The 16669-nt window shown below is 40.5% G+C and overlaps 1 protein-coding gene across 3 annotated transcripts in view; it reads right to left on the reverse strand.

Annotated features, from left to right (window-relative positions):
* LOC144934181 (palladin-like) overlaps positions 1-16669 on the reverse strand; it is a 156641-nt gene that overhangs the window by 33753 nt on the left and 106219 nt on the right. The window contains exon 1 of one of the 3 annotated variants that reach the window (XM_078859741.1): positions 12143-12232. The exons of the other annotated variants lie outside the window; for them this stretch is intronic. The gene's annotated coding sequence lies outside the window, so the exon portion shown is untranslated. Of the gene's footprint in view, positions 1-12142; positions 12233-16669 lie in introns of those variants that run through there. 3 annotated transcript variants of the gene reach the window in all.

Consider the following 16669-nt stretch of genomic DNA (forward strand, 5'->3'; position numbering starts at 1 on the left):
CTGGGTTCGCAAACAACAACGCACGCATCTGAGCCTTTATGGAGACTTGCATGACGTCAGAGTCTTGCACAACATGGCATGCAGAGGCTGTATAATTACGATTAGGGAAATTTATCCAGGTCTGCTTCTGGGCTGTAAACGTATGCAACATGTTTTCCTTTTTAATGGTGAAGCTGAGTAGTAATATATCAGTTAAAGGGACGTGGATATTCAGTACATTCTAATATCACTTTAAATTCCCTGAACAATTAAATACACTTAATTCGTCACAGCAAAATAAAAAAAGATTTGCGAATAAACGTCATGACTTTGAATAAAAGTCAACGTTTATCGAATTTACTTGGAAAAAGGCCCCGCTTCAGCAAACATGTCAAGCTTGTGGGTGCAAACATAGGCATCTGTTCTGATACATTCTGCAAAGTTTGCCTCCATATTGCTTACCAACTGTAACTCATTCAAGGCAATGATTTCCAGGACAACATTGAGCTGAATGGTCCATTTTATGAGCACTTTCTTTTTAGCAACTATTCAAAGCCCTTGCCGACATTTAACCTATATTTTATGTGTCTATATACCTTTTAAAACACACATACACGCGGTATACATATACTGTAAAAATATATTTACAGACAGGGAGGCCGTTTGACATTTAGTATCTGGAATGTTTACTATCATTTTACCTTAGGTTACGAACATTATGTAGCAGCTGCCGAACTGACAATTGGTATATGGCCCAAGGGGGTAGAATCAACTTCATTCATTCACTGCCAGATGACTGAGCAAACTCATTCACGTTGATAGTCATGGCTGCAAACGCAACGTTACACGCAGCTTTGGGGCAAAGTTGATCATTTCCGCTGTGAATGGCAAGCAGGGCTGAACGATTAATCGATTTCAAATCGAAATCTGAAACAATGCGATTAGTAAACCCCAAAGGTTGAGATTTTTTGCGATTTGAAACGTCCTATTACTTTCTTATTGGAATTGTTATATTTTTATTATTATTATAACTTTATTTATTTAACTTAACAATTGTTCTATGTTTGATTGCTCTATTTCAATTAAAACATTTTAATAAATACGTTGGAAGCTATTAATATATATTAAGTGCTCATCTTTGCATTAGAATATATAGAGCAGTTCATATTTTGATGGTATCATGTGGTAATGCTCATCACATGTTTTAAATCTATTACACAGTGAATATTGAAATGAAGCTTGACTTTAAAAAAATGTAATCGCAAATCAAATCGCAATATCTGTCAGAAAAATCGCAATTAGATATTTTCCCCAAATTGTTCAGCCCTAATGGCAACTGAGTCACTTTGCAGTGACACGCCTAAGTAAAATCCGCCAAAGGCAGGTCGTCGTCGTCTTTCTCAAGGCACATTTTCCCATTTCCACTGAGTCTATTATGGAGTAACTTGAGCCCCCTGCTGAAGCTGTGAAGGTGAAAGGTAATTTGCTATTACTGCAGGTAACAGAATGCTCCCGGGCAGAGATTTTTCTTTTCTTTCGATGAACACGTGCGGAGATAGCATTTATTTGGTTTAACACGTCGTGACTTTACCGAAAGAACCAAGGAGTAATTCCTGCAGTCACGAAAGCTTCGAATCTAGTTTTAACACGTAGGCTTTCGCGACCAATATCATCCATAAGATGTTTTTTTTTGGGTTAGATCGCGTAAATATATAAATATGTCGTTAAAACCCGCCCCCACCCCACACAACCAACTAGTAAGGGTTGTCACGTAAACAGAAACGTTTATTTGGACAACTTTCTTCTCGCCTATTTTAGAATTCAGTTGCGTTATTTAGGCCTACTCAATGAGTCCCAAAATTGTCGACAGATGAATTACAAGGGATTTGACTACAGATGGCCTTAATCTAAATTGTCTTGAGGTTGTTGTTTGACTTGCATCCCACTGGGATTTTTGCACACAACGTTGGTGTACGGTGATTTTTTCTGGAATTTTTTTATGTTTTTTTTTCCTGGATTTTCTGTTTGCACTTAGTCGCATAGTCACTTTAAGATGTTTTCTTGTTCATGTTTTTGTTTGTTGCGGTTGCACCCGATTCGAGAGCCGAATGGCTCACAGGGCTATACCAAATAAATTAAACTGAAAGATGAACATGCGAAATATGCGCGCTGAAGAGGATGATCAGCTCGGGTGCCGGAGATATGAGACCACGTGGCATCGCAGCAGGACTGTGGGATGATTGCAGCCGTGGGAGGCCTTTCCTCTCGCCTTAACTGATAACCACGAAACATGCAAATGTACAGGTTTTTCGTAAGACAGATAATTATTCAGGCTGCATTTGTCACCGTACTTTAGTCTGTTCACGGGACAGATTTGCATGTAATCTTGTATTTAAATACAGCGATGCAACAGTGGTTATAAACCCCAAATTTGCTCCGTGAAATATTTTCAAACGTTGCTTCTCAGTCACTCTGTATGCGTAATTTACCATGTGGTTACACTTTACCATTATTGATACGGTATGAAATAGACGTGTTTTATTTTTGATAGAAAAATAGTTACTTAGATAATTTATGTGAAAATGTAACGACAAACACAATTGCCAAGCATCCGCGAACACACAGAGAATATACAGCATGTGTTTTAAATCACAGCATTCATCGGTAAAATAAAACCATATAGCAATCATGAATGCACGGCACACATACGCAACCATATGTATGGACATGTGAATGTGTTGATATTTTCATAAACACGCGCATATAAACGTACACATATTTGAAAGGGCGCACATTACTGTATTCGTGATCATAAGTCGCATCCAAACGGTTTCCAAGCAATGCCATGCCTGTTCACATCCAAGAATAAATTAATTAAGATCGAGACGGGCAGTGATCACTCAATCATTTGTTACAAATTGCAAGTGTTTCACGACTGCAGTGACTTGCATGTAGCCGCACACTGCGTAAACAGCCCTTTTTGCCAATCCACTGATGGACAAAGGCCTCCTCATCCCACGTTGGTGAAGGGGGTTGTTTGACCGTACTTATCCATGCTGGTCAGTGTGGCTTGGAGGGGGTGGGAGGTGTGGGTTGGCGGGTGGGGACCTGGCTGTTTCAGATTTCACTTGACACTGATGTTAGCCGTGAACCAAGGTCACCATGTTCAAAGCGCAGTGCACAAACCGCTGTCCCACCATTCCCTGTTATGGAATATACGGTGATCGTAAATGATTATTCGCATTAAGTCTCTTTGCACGATTGACACCTTGTAGTTTAACTGGAACACGTGCGCTTATCAGTCAACTGACACACACTCACACCACTGTACACATATATATACAAACACAACAATGTAGCACAGTACGGTATATTCAATTAACGGAGGGTAACACGAGCACTGCAATTGACTGCGCATCTGATCAGATTTTCATACCCCTGAAATGTACAAAATGTTGTAGAATGGGGCTGGTGTATGCACAGATGGCCCTGATGTCATGCGCAGCTCGCTCATATAAGCACGTATCCATCTGGATGCTGCTAATCAGGTGCGAATTTGCGTGGCTTTGATGTTGCGTTGTCCTCGAGCGACCTCCATGGCAATACCATTACAAGCCTGACACCCGGTATACGCATTCGGTAATTGGCACAATTCTTCGTGTTATGTACGCAAGTTTGCGTACATAACACGAGCATGTGACAATGCACACTTCGCCCCATAGCAACTAAACCAGCGCTTCATCTTCTTGGTTCTTTCGGTAAAGTCACGTAGAAGGGAAATAATAAAGTAATAAAAAATATATATAATAAAATATTATAATAAAATAATATAAAATAATAATTTGTATTATTATTTTATTACTTCCCTTCTACGTGACTTTACCGAAAGAACCAAGAAGATGAATCCCTGCAGTCACGAAAGCTTTAAATCGAAATTTAAACCAGCGCTTTTCACTCGTTTTCATTTTCGCCGAAGAAGACATCGTCAGTGTGAGGGCCGCCACACCGGCCCGCAAGGGGGTGTTGTTTTCACTTGTTGTGTATTGTCGGGGGCTGCATTAAAGGCCACCAGTGGTCCGCGGACGTTGCAGTGAAGAACCACTGAACAAGTTGAGACTGACTTTTTAAAGCTATTAATAAACATTTGCCATCATGTTATTGTGTATTGTCCATTCTTTTTTTCCAATATAAACTAGTCCCATATATGTGTTAACATTTTTTTGAAGCAGCCTGTATTTTAATTTACCAGGTAAAGCCCACTGAGCTATGTTCCAGAGGCAACTTGACCACGCGTGATAGTTCGCAGTGGCTTTATGTACGCACATAATGTCTGCTGAACTTCTTTCGCACCGTACATAGCCAACTCACAGCAGCCAAATAATCTCAACACAAGTTTCTAAATGTGGAGGGGAGCAAAACCGGAGGACCTGGAGAAAGATACATGCGACCGCCACGGGGAGAGGGAGCACGCAAACTCCAAATCAACAGGGTCGGGGTCGAGGGAGATAACATCTTAAAGAGTGTAGAATTGCCATTTTGTTTAAATGTATCCTCTAATTTCACAATGGCAGTGACGTCACAAGTGACTGCTGAGTGAAGACAATTGAACTCATTGTAAAGTGGGATCACCTGCACCTATATCAAGTAACATGCTCACGTTGCCAAAGCAAAGGCACATTCCAAACGACACCTCCGGCCATCTTTAATAGGTATCACAAGTTTACAATCTGTTCAGTAGCGCCTCTGTTTAAACGACACGTTGACATTAAGCTGCGTTATATATGGTGTCCTTGGGTGAGGATGTAGCTTACGCAAAACAACAACCGAGAGAGATTAATGGCACTCTTACAAACACCAACAAGACATAGGCACAATAGAAAAGCACTCCCGTATTTGAATGCGTTATATTGCAGGTTACGTTACTGTACATCACTTAAACGTAACACATCAATTACATATTCTTTATAGATCTCTATACTGTACTAAAGCTACACAACATCAATTGACCCTTTAGCGTGATTGTCATGTCCATGGACAGCATACTCACTATCCGTGGGGTGATTACCCAGATTGTAATTTATCATGCTTGTGAAAAACAATTATCATACATTTACTTGAGTGCTAGTTCTATAATGTGCTGCTAATCACTCGTTGAGAGTCAGTGACTCATATTCTCATACATTGTATGATTTCGCCCATATTCTATGTAGGTGCATAATAAATACGCTGCACTGTATTGTGAATTGACATGTGTTGTGCATCGAGCGTGTTTTTGTTTCATTTAATTGGGCGGAACCTTCTCCCCCATTGCCCTGGATAAACGAGCATTGCCTGTGTTGCACAATCAAATGAATCAGTCCCCGTCTACTCGAACGAACAGCGAGATGGTAACTGGGGACTGACATTGCCATGCTGGGCTCCTGTCTGTCCATAGGATTGACCATTGTTGATTCCTCACAAAATAGCACGCACGTGCATCTACCCCGTAGTGACGATGGTTAAATTGACCCCCTGTACAAATTGCAAGTGATAAATATGATACAACAAAACACACACGCTCATAACTAGTCATATATATATGAAGGCCGTACAGTGCAAATACAACTACATACCCAAAAGTAGTATCCAAGCGCCAAAGTGGAATACATTGTACGATACGTAGCTCACGTGCATAATTTCAGAATAACACCAGAGTAGGTTTCACTGTAAGCTCAAATTTCCATTGTTCGAAAGTGGTGCACAAGAGCGTTTAAAACGTCCTAAGAAGGGCTCTTACTTCGCTCCGCAAGCAGATGTGCCGAAAGCATTAAATTAATATATGAAGGGAGAACAATGGCTCCGCTTGTGAAATTTGCAGCTGAGTTTAAAATACTGTGGAGGCAGTCCAAGTTGGGCGAATGCCAGGGCACTAAATGGAAATCAAGCATCAGAGGTGCATATTTTCACTTAATGAGCAGGGGGCGTGCAGTCTTCTTCAGTCGGAGAGGCCCCCAGAAGGCCCAAGGCACGGCGGGTTTTAGCCGAGAGAACACAGAGACTCGGGGTTAACAGCCCGGTGTGGGATCAACACCGCGGATGCCAAGCGTTTCCTGTGCAAATGCATGATTAATAGAGATTGCATATTATTTCTGGAGTCAAGAAGCAAGGAATTGTATAATTCCCTTTTGAGGGCCGGCACATGACAGCATTCCGCTTGTCTTGTTCGACAATGCTGCATCAGTCAACTGCTTGCCTAGCAGAAATATGCATTGCAAACAATCGTGAAACGTTTTAAGTTTGTGCAGCATTTTGTAAATTAACATTCGTGAAATATATCTTGACATTATTAAACAATGTAAAAAGAGATATTTTTGTTTCAACTCGAATTTTTTTTCTCAAATTTGTTTAAAACATTAACTTTTCACCTTCTTGGCGAGCATTGTATAATAATTAATTTGAATGCGATACAATATTGCCACACTTCTACTCATTATAAAAACAATATTTTAAAGGGGTTTATTTTTTCATGAATCATCACAAAGGGTGACAGTTGCCATGAGCGTGCCAACATCAGGTGTGGTCAGTAGTTATTGGACACAATTATTGTGTTGAATTAAATTTTCATTATTTTAATTCTGCCACACCTGCTTGGCAACTCCACAAAATCCAGATTTTCCAGTCCAGCCACTAAAAACAAAACTCATTTCTGCTGCTATAATCAACTTTAACTTACGTCTTGTATTTAAATACGCCTTTTAAACTTACTTCATTGAATATTAAAATGGTGATTGGTAATAATAATAAATACTGTCAGCACTGATTGATTAATACGTGTGCTCATGAATTATAATTGTAACACCTACTCCAGTTTCCGAACATATGCTAGAGATGGTCTCTGCAAATCGCACAGACCCTCTAGAGGCCCCAAGGCAGACCTTCACGCGTCTAACCACAGGCCCAAGATCTCCGCTCAAGAATAGATGGCGGTTTAGGGGGCAATCAGCTGCTTCAAGCAGCTGCAAGCTTCCCCCCAGTAAAGCGAACTCCGTTGTGCTGCAACTCCCGCAGATAACGCCACTGCTCACATTTGGTTTGTGTGCACGCCAAAGTGGCAATCACAGATGTATAACCTGCCATCCATCCCGCCTCAGACTAAACCATGGGGCTACAATGTAAGCAAAGATTCGATCGAAAGTTTTTGTGCTCTATCATGTGGCTTTAGCGGGGTGCGGGGGGGGTCGAAAATTCTAATACATTTTCAAACCTGTGGCTTCAATTCATATCTGGCTTTTGCACCCTGACAATTATTAATTGGAATACAAGGCAAATATTACCCAACAGTGGCATTCAATTAAATGCTTAAGCAGAGCTGGCATGTAGAATAGAACTTACTGTCAGATCTTGACAACTGCATTAAGGGCCATTGCTCTTGAATAACAAGCATAGGAGATACGTGCACATGTCCTCCAGAGGAGCAAAACAGTGTTTGAGTGTACCACTACGCGGATATATGAACCTTATGGCAGGACCCCGGGGTCCCGAATAAACGGAAGTCAAAATCGTAATTAATTAATGTAATTTTGGCGATTCAGTCCCACCTGGAGCGGATCATTCTGTTGTCATGTCGTCCAAGCGCAGCAGCGAGGACGAATGTGCATAAGAGCTGAACAAGCGAATGCACTCCATGCTCGGGTATGGGCAGGATCATAAGTGCGCCTTTTGGCGTCATCTGGTCCAACACCATGTGAGACTAGGCTCTAAGAAAAGCTGTCTCGGGTGTGGACCAATCAATTTCAAGGACAGTGCATACATTATCAGAGTTGTGTTTTTTTTGCATTCCGACCGCAGGTATTGTGGTCAATGCAAACATGACTCCTTGTAAAAAAGGTGTCAGCTTTGTTTCCAGATAAAAGGGTAAATAAACAATTATCAGGATCATAAGTCTTATCCAAAGCTGCTCAAACTGCCTACACGACCTAAGTCTTTTATTTATCATAACAGTATGCATAATACAGTGAAATTGCTCTCTTATCTTCATTATTATTTGTGACCTACCAATGTCTGCAGCCAGGATCAATCGATGACAATCCTATTACCTGCAGATATTTAACAGATGAGATGCGTTGCACCGTTAATTCCTCCTGTTTGATAATATATATTTTTTGCGGTTAAACCGTAGTCCCCACATACCGCTCGTATCAATGCGGATAAGAGGAACGGCGACCCACGACTCTGTAGAGTAGCATTGGTATAAACGCTTGTTACAATATGAACAGCGCATTGAAAACGCGTACTATTTTACGTACTGTTTACAAAGTGTGTTCACAAAGCCACACTGAGAAACACGATGATTGACAGAGGGGTGTAAATTATTTTTATAGTGTATTTAAATAGAGGTACTGTAGGTAAGTAGTTTCCAGTTTTAAAGGCAAAGTTTGACAAGACAAAACTTTCGACCATTTTTCAAAGCCATTGGTGAAAAAAGCAAAGATTTTGTTTACATTCTAATTTGATGTTTTAGGCGAGAGCCGGGGGCTTATGGGACCCCGGGGGTACCGCCATAAGGTTCATATGCCTGGAAACGATCAGTTTGTTTGCTCAGTATGAGTTGCCTAGCAGTGCAAACATTTATTTTTTCAGGATCAATGAGAACCCTACCTGCTATGGTGATAGTTATATGTCTTGACTCAAGACATTACAAGATAACAGCCTATACAAAAACAACCTTTCACGCGCACTTTTTTTTTACAGATTACCACATTTAAATACAAGTAAAGCCAAATTGTCTATTAGAAATATAATTAAATCATTTCCAACTCAGGTGTGATTAACTGGTGTTAAATATCAATTGCTTAATCGATTCATGATTAACAGAGCTTTGTAAAAGTGTGGCATGGTTGAAGTTTTTTTTTTAAATAATACATTTAATTGTGAATACATTTTGGTTGCAATCATATAACCATTTATTTATTTGGGGAATCAAGCATTACAATATTCATGTTTGGAACAATTTCCACAGCTGTTTATTAGCGATAACATGATGATCTATTAAAGCTTGTGGTTGCTCTGATAGAACGCTCTTAATATGCTGTAGTAAATGTAAAAGTACAGCAGATTCCATTCATATAAAAGTGAAAATTAGAGTTTGAAATCACTAGGGTTACCTTCTGTGTTTCACTGCAATTAACATTACATCTTGCGTATTGCCTGTTATGCCACAATGGTTGTAGACACAGAATGACAACTTTGCTGACCTGTACGAAATAATTTCAGCTCTTCACGTTACCTGGGATTGAACTGAATTTGTATTGGACTTGAAAATTAAATATCCCTTCGAAAACTTTAAAATTTTTGGTGCCATAAAACCTTTTTTTTATTAAAACAGATATTCATCATAACTGCTTAAATTGTAAACCTCTAACATCCAAACAACCAGTGCACACTATTAACTTATCCAGGCTCTGTGTCCCTATATTACATATCTTGCTTCCATCATTTGTTCACCGAGGGTGTGTGGGTTGTTTGCGTGGACTCGATCATGCACTGCACGAGGGCTTTCCCATCAGCCTCTACTTAAAAGCATTACAAAGAATAAAAGGCGGTAAAGGTGCAACCCTGAAAAGTGCTCATGCCACTGTCGGCAGAAGGCTCTTCACTCGAGGAAGCCCCAGACAGTCCATCAGAGGGAGCTCCGGACAGTGTGTCTAGAAGAATTTTTGGTCTACTCTTCCATGCTGACCCAGACGTCTTTGAAGAGGTGGGTCCACCCACGCTTTACCCCACCACACGCAACCTGCAGATGGACTTTGGTGTACCCGTTTAGACTGCTGAGTGGACAGAGTTGGGGGCTGTAATAAACTCGCCCATTGTTGGAACTGGTGCGTCAAAATCAAACCCTGCACGTTGTCATTATTTTTAACAACGGAAGAGTTCTTGAAGAAAGGTTATTTTTATACAAAAATTTGTTTTAACTTCAACAACGCAAAATGCATCTTAGGGTCAACCTAAAACACGGGGTATCATTTTCAAACACCCAAACTCAACGAACGGAAGTTTGCAAACAAGCGTTGAGCCCAATGTTACCGACTGTCGACACCACACGCACCTCTTAGTGGCCATCTGGTTACAGTTTCTGATCTTTGAAACCGGGGCAAATAACAAGCAGAGACAATTACAACTGCGCACTTTGCATGCTGAACACGCGGGCCTCTCTGCTCTCCTGTTGGCATAGGTAATGATCATGCAATAAACTGTGCAAAGAGTAAGCCATTATGTTCTCATGGCACGGTCAAATGACGGTGACGGTTGTAATCTTCATATGTGTCTCACAATGACATTGGCGTCATTTTTAGAATGTCAAGGGATATATTACGTTGCAAAAAGTGGCATTGCTTATATTATACCTTTCATTGCACCATGATAAAAGACACGACAGCAATTGCTCAATTGCATTTGCTCCACTATAATCAACGTATCAAAACTTTACAACCACTTATTTTACGTAGCACTTAAGTTTACTTTGAGACTTTTTTGTTAAAGAAAATTTTTCGAGGTGAATTATTCTACTGTACGTATTTCTTTGTTTACATAAACATGACTTTAAACATCCAACTAACCGAAAATCATTAAATGCAACGCACACAAGCACATACATTTTTTTTTAAATCTTCAAAATCCGAGCTTGAAGTTGCATGGGTTTTCACTTAAGCCTCAGAAAATGCAGCGGCATCCCATCCGACGCAGCTGCAATTTAAACCACAAACTGGTACCGCCCTCTCCCTGGCATGTGGCATTTGTCACCGTGCCACCGAGTCCTGTAATTACAGGATTTAGCACAGTGCTGCTATGGTCTGGCAACGCTACACGTCCGCTAGTTAGTCCCGCCTGCTGTTTTACGTGTCTGGCTATTTGCAACCTTCCACTGGTTTGTGTCAGCTTGGACAAAAAATAAGTTCTTCACCATTCTTTCCCTTTTACTTTTTAAATGCGAGTAACCGTAAGGTTAAAGCGGTAAAATGCCTTAACATTTCTCCAGCAAGGTATACAAATGGGAAATATTGTTCTTAACGACTGTTGCTGTGTATGGGTAACCTAATAACACTTTGTTTTTTAACTTCAATGTGAGTTTGAGTAAGAAAAAATGTCCCATAAGACATTCAGCCTCAACAGCACTGGCTTGAAAATTGTTATTCTCCCGATTACGTTATTGGGGCACAGATGTCTGTTTACTTTTAATATAACACACGGTCCTCTATTTGCTTACTTATTAAAATATTCACTTACGCAAACAGTTTTTTTTATATACCAAATGCACTATGATTACACGTGTTGTGCTTTGACTCAGAGCTCTTACTTGATACTCTTTAACATTTAGAATGCTTGCAAGGAAAAAAACTCGTGTTAATATATTAAACTCCACTATATGAGGAAACACTGATAAAGATGGCTGAAGAGCCAGTGTGAGTAGTTTTGGGGAATTTAAGAAACAAATGTTTAACTCTGCAGATTATTATCATGGTGACACGTGTACAATATAGCTTTGTTGAACAAATAAGTACTTCATTTATGCTTTTCAAAATGTTGAAAGCGTTAGTATGAAACACAGGTAAACGCTTGTCTTGTTAATCATTGGTTCAAACAAAACTGGACAATTTGGCATTAAAATAAATCAAAGGGTTCAAATGACAAGTTACACACACACACTCGCAAGCATCAACACACACAACTGTTACGCACAACACGACCTCAACTTGCAAACATCACACACCACTAAAGACTTTTGTAGTCCGAATTGTAACACTTAATGACCGTAGTAAAGTTGGCTTCAGAAACAAAGCACCTCTCTGTAACAATCTATTTATTTCACTGTTCATTTATCACGAGAACTGTTCTCACCAAAGGCGTCGAATGCTCGTTCAATTATTAAGCCAAGTTCTCGTGTAAAACGCCTTCGAGACTGCTCATCTGGAAAAGAAAGGGAGCTCGTAAAGAGCTCAGTGAAAGTTGCTATACCTGCTATTTAGAATGGCTTTCGATAGAAAGGCTGGCGGTCGCCCACCCCCATCCCCGTTCGCAGGGGACAAACGCGCGCACACGCGCGCACCCACAGGCGCGCTTCGCAGGCAAGCCCCTGAAGACGCTCTTCCACCGCCACCACCACCAGCGCCACCGCGGATCAACTCACCAGACAGACGGAGGTCTCTGTCAGGTCGCATACCCACGCAGCGGGCTTTAGAGGAAACTCCGCGGGAGCTCCTTCGCCGTAAGAGTCCCCCGCGTGACGCCTCGCTTGCCTTGAGTTACGCCCCAGGTTTTAACACGCCCCATTTGCTAGAATGCATGTTGGGGGCTTTTTTTTAGCAGGCAATGGGAATTAACGCCGTTTAGATACGTTTCAATTAATGACGTGACTCGACTTATTAGAATGACAAATACACGAAGCTAATTTATTTGACAGCAACGTTTCACACTACGGTCGTGTTAATGCGTACACACTTTATTTCACATCTATATGAAACGACTTAGGAGTTAAACGTCTCGTTACTTTTTCACTGTCAAATCATGTTGTTTTACAAAGATACCCTACTTATGTATTGAATTACTTCATAGGAACACGTGATTCAGTAGCGTATTTAATCAAATATATACAGCGGAATCTGTATTCCCAGCCACTCCGCGGGACTTTAAACTTGTAGCTGCATCTCCTCCTTTGCCCTTATTTGGAAAGCGCAGCTGAAAGATATCCAGGTCCATCAGAGCGTTCACCCTCTCCTCACATACCTCTGACAACCTTGGAGTTACATTCCTGCCAGTTTTTTTTGCGTGGTCGTGGGCCGCCCTGTTTTTGCCTGTATATGGAAAAATGTTCCTTTTTTTATTTCACTCCAGCTCCAATTCCAGGCAGTATATTAGCTCACACTTTCCCCTCATTTCTTTCATTCCTTAGCTATTTTGAAGTTACAGAAAAACAGAGAAAACCAGCAAGCACGGCCTTCTCACTGCTGCTGGGCTTTGTTCCCGATCACAGAATTATTTCCTCTGCAACATTTTTACCATTTTGGTGACCATTGTTGCAATACAGTAAATGCCTATTTATCTTTTAATGCAATACGTACTTCGTTGATGATATCCCTTGTCAATTTAAGGCATATTTGTTCTGCCACTGCTATAGAAATGAATCCGTCTAGGCTAGTACAATGTAAATAATGCCATTTAGAAACGTATAAATGTGAGCCAAGGAATGTCATAAATGTTGGCATGGCACAATTACACAAGAGTACACTTTCACATTTTAATAATAGCTTCAAAACATTTCCAACTGCCACCATCTCAAGGGATAGAAAAAAGGAAACTTGGGGAACATAACATTCGACAGGGTGAAACCAGCTGAATCGCTGTTGTATTATGAAATGAGTACTATCACCCTAAATGAATATAACCCAAATAAGACAACAACGCAATTCGTTTCCACATAAAGAATTAATGAACAATGTTAAAGAAAAATGGGTAAAGGTCAACAATTATATACATCCACATATCAAGCGAAATTACACATATTTTTTTTTGCTCTAGAGTTGGCAGAAGCTAGCACAATTTTTGCGTTGTTTATAAAACATCGACTGAAAAAAATGTAAACCATCATGTATTAAGTGATACGTTTACAAACATATTTGCACTATGATGCGTATTTGTTTGAACTTCAAATTTTTGTCGTCTACCGGTATATGAGTGAAACTCTTTTTCATCGGCTTCGTGCAGTCTGTCTGGCTCCGTGCGGCACTATGGCTGTCAACCCGCTCCCCTGCGGAGCTTCGTTGCAATCACACATCAATAACTAAACACAAGTTTCGCAAGGTCCGAAGTTTTATTGGGAAAAATAATGTTTCGGCTGCAAAGGCTCATTCAACCAATGATCGCAATCGAATGTTAGGCACGTCAGAAATCTCGCATTCAATTTGTTACTTTTTTACACAGTGAAGCTCAACCTTCTTTCACATTATATTATTGATGTATAATCTCCTAGGGATGAGTTTCATATAACAAAAAAAATTACGTCATTTTATTCTCAGATATTTGAGGCAAAGGTTGAAATGTTCGGACCACTTAAATTATGTTCTATACCAATGTGTCTTCAGCTCACAAAAGTGACATAAGTGAATGTCACGTGACACCACTTTTGGTGGGAAATAAGCTGTAGTGGCGTCATCTTACTTGACTTAACGTACACGGTGATGAATCACGACACTAAACGTGTCAAAGTGCCAAACGGTAATGAACACTGGACAAAGGGAAGGGCGGCAGCCATGGAGGATGGCAAGGGAAGGTGGGAAAGGCGCTACCAAAGAGGGAGGTTTTGAGGAATGACTTCAACGTAAGGAGGCAGTCGGAGAGGTGGAGATGGATGGGTGGTGATTTCAAGAGGGCAGGGCCATAGTGACTGAGGGAACGACCTCCGATGGTGACCAGGAGCGGGGATGGCGTGCAGAGGAGGGCCAGAGCTGGCTGAGCGGGCGGGAATGTACCGTTACAGTAGATCGCAAAGTTGGCGGGTGTGACCATGGATAGATTTAAGAAAAAATGAGAGTCTCATAGTCCACTCTTTCGTTTACCGATAGCAAGTGAAGTTGTTTCAGTCGCATCACTTCCGTCTTGGGAATAATCCCAAATATTTGTTTTTGATCATCCGAACTTTTATCGATCTATTCGGATAATTTGTAGAGTATATTTATGAATATAATATCTGTACGCACAATTGATTGTGGTAATCCTCTCTTGATAATGTCGGAGACAGGGTCACGGATAAGTACATTTGTGGATAAGAGAAGTTGCCCTTTAAGGACCTCAATGTGCATCAAACTACGATATCTGACTGTAGTCTAACATTAATACTATTTACACGTATAAAATATGTAATGTTTACATTATGGCCACGTACAGCCATTGCTGGCTGGAATTGTTATACCACTGCTGCGTCACACTGGTGACTCAACCTGTCTGACCTCAGCTCGTACCCAATCTTGTCCTGGGGTCACTGCGACGAGACAACACATTTGTCTCAAAGGAGTTGTTTTATTATGACTTAAACTGGACTTGGGAAATAATAAAACAAAAAAACTCAACACGTCTGTCAATAACATTGTGGCATTCAAAGGAAAAGTATATAACCTCTTACCACGCGAATCTCTCTCCAACTTCAGCCAAAAATGTTCTTGCTGTGGTTTACCCACCTGATGATGATTGCTTGTGTTAGCAATCGAAACGTCGTGATTTATTTTATTTTTTACCTACGTGACTTTACCGAAAGAACCAAAGAGTATGGATTCCAGCAGTCACGAAAGCTTCAAATCTAGATCAAATCTAGATTTTTTACATTTTCTCCAGGCCCAGTGTGAATTTGCAAAATTTGCCTGCTTATATGAATTAAACAATTACTTGGTGATACCGCATTAGTTGCGTGGTATGCAGAATGGCCATTTCCTGAAACGTCACCAATTATATACTTTTCCTTTGAAGGCCACAATGTTATTGACAGACGTGTTGAGTTTTTTTGTTTTATTATTTCCCAAGTCCAGTTCAAGTCATGCTAAAACAACTCCTTTGAGACAAATGTGTTGTCTCGTCGCAGTGACCCCAGGACAAGATTGGGTACGAGCTGAGGTCAGACAGGTTGAGTCACCAGTGTGACAAAGCAGTGGTATAACAATTCCAGCCAGCAATGGCTGTACGTGGCCATAATGTGGAATTCTAAGCAGACGCCCCTGAGACCAGACCGTGACTCATGTCGCCTAGGTCTGGACAGATGGTTTTACATTTGCTGCCTTCATTCATCAGCTGTTTGATAATCCAAGCATGTTGCATCCTCCAATGAATTAAGCAGCTGCATATCGTGGTATTTGCTTTTGTTTTAATAAAATGTTCTGCGCATTAAAGATCAATAACATTAAACGTATTGTTTGGAATCTGTTTGATTCTCCAATGTATTTTCATTCTTCGTTGTCAAGTAATTTAAAATAGTATTTTGATTAAATGTATGTTGAACTTCATTCGCACCGTATGTAGCAAACGGTGTTAATCGGAGGCGCGATGTGCTATGACAGTGGATTTTAAATGAAGACTGGATTCTATGCTAAATGTACCATTTTTCAGTGGGATATTTCATATAAAGAAGACAAAACCTGCCAGAAACATGTACATTTGCCTCTTCTTGTATCAGATATTCGGCAGTGTGAAGTTATGTTTGTCCAACAAACAAATCAAGCAGTCAACTAAGTCCAGTAAGGGCATCGATATTTTATTTTGAAACTCCGAGACTATATCCTTTAACCAAATAACTTTGCATGTCAGGATATTCTGCATATGTGATACATTCCTGGTATAGTATAATTAGTAACAATTACAGCCCCTTTCATCATAAAACCTCAAGGCGTTATGCATCAATGACAACGGAGGGGACAGGTACAAAGTGGATATTCATATCCAGATGGCATCCTCTATGTACCCAGTGATTCTTAATACCCTCTGCTTCTTTCGTCTACCCAGCCTGTGTTATGTCTGGTGGAACGAGCGCCACTGCATACCGGGTCCGTGGTTGATGTGCGGCAGACATGCGAGTGTGTTTGGCCACAATTCGCCGCGCTGATCAGCATAGGTTGGTGATTATACCTACATACAGTTGGGGCATAATAACTTTTAAACTACAAAATAAATAATG

This window comes from Lampetra fluviatilis, chromosome 9, assembly GCF_964198595.1.
Source record: "Lampetra fluviatilis chromosome 9, kcLamFluv1.1, whole genome shotgun sequence".
NCBI lineage: Eukaryota > Metazoa > Chordata > Hyperoartia > Petromyzontiformes > Petromyzontidae > Lampetra > Lampetra fluviatilis.